We start from the raw sequence: 1,328 nt of genomic DNA on the forward strand, positions 1-1,328 counted from the left end.
AAAAAGAAATTGATTTTATAATAAAAATAATAATATTGGCTTGCTCATAATGTGTGAGGTTCTATGGTGTAGTGGTTAGCACTCTGGACTTTGAATCCAGCGACCTGGGTTCGACTCCCGGTAGGACCTTTTTGTTTTAATCTTTTCGGTAAGAATGTGTTTTAATCTTTTCGGTAAGAATGTGTGTAGTTGTGCCTGTAGTCGTAGTGTGTGTTTGTCTTGTAATTTCTTGTCCGTGATGTTTTGGCGATGTTTGTGATTTCGGATAGACAGTTTACAGTACTACTCAATGGGTGTCGTGTTTCTTGTATTATCTAGTAGTGTGTATCCCATTTGATTGTTTGTTATTTTATAGTATTACTATTAGGAAGAAGTGCTTTGTGTGTAGCTGTGTTTGTAGTAGTAGTGTTACGAGTTTGTCTTGTAGTTTCTTGTTCGTAGTGTTTTGACAATGTTTGTGATTATTGTAGTTTCTTGTTCGTGGTGTTTTGACGATGTTTGTGATTTCGAATAGATAGTTATAGTATTACTAAGTGGGTGTCATGTTTCTTATGTTATCTAGTGTGTTATCCCATTCTGTCTTTTTTTTTTTTTTTGATGTTTGTTATACTGTTACTTATCCTGAGTCGGAAGTCTATCGGAAACAAACTCTCTACTTAATCTGAGGTAGTAATATGGACTGTGTATATTTTACCCTCCCCAGACCCCACATTGCGAGAATAAACTGAGTATATTATTGTTGTTGTTGTATGCATTGTTAAGAATCCGTCACACACTTGATGACATATCGCATTATTTCGCACATCCAGTGAAAATTAAGTAACCTTTAGACGAATCAATGATCTACTCATTTATTGATTCAACATAATTTAATCCGTCCAAATCCAACCTAATCCAGAACACACATTGCCACATAAATGCAAAGGCTTATACCCCCTCAACTTCGCGATTTAGAGCGAATATACAACTCGTTAAAAAGTGGTGCACATACACCACTAAAAAAAAGAACCCGATGCACCAAAGCTCACGCTATGCGCAGGGTCCGGAAAAGGGCCCCCATCACAAGGGTGTATTGTACGTAGCCTTACCACGCTTTTCTGCTAGAGGCTGTTTCCAAGGCTTGAACCCGTGACCTCCTGGTCACATAGCAGTAACTTTACCAGTTACTCCAGGGCTCCCCTTCGGTGCACATACACCATGCCAAATAATAAATGATGCACATTTACCATTTTGGGGAATGAATTCCAAGAAAATTTTTAAAACCACATCAAATATCAAAAACAACATATTGTATGTGTCTGATACAAGCACAATACCAAAGCAGCTTG

General features: G+C 37.6%; 1 non-coding gene across 1 annotated transcript; it reads left to right on the forward strand.

Annotated features, from left to right (window-relative positions):
- The first annotated feature begins 57 nt into the window (after positions 1-57).
- Positions 58-129, forward strand: TRNAQ-UUG. The gene has a single exon. It is a non-coding gene; the product is annotated as a tRNA-Gln (tRNA).
- The last annotated feature ends 1,199 nt before the right edge of the window (positions 130-1,328 follow it).

The sequence above is a fragment of the Capsicum annuum genome, unplaced genomic scaffold (assembly GCF_002878395.1).
Source record: "Capsicum annuum cultivar UCD-10X-F1 unplaced genomic scaffold, UCD10Xv1.1 ctg50964, whole genome shotgun sequence".
Lineage (NCBI taxonomy): Eukaryota > Viridiplantae > Streptophyta > Magnoliopsida > Solanales > Solanaceae > Capsicum > Capsicum annuum.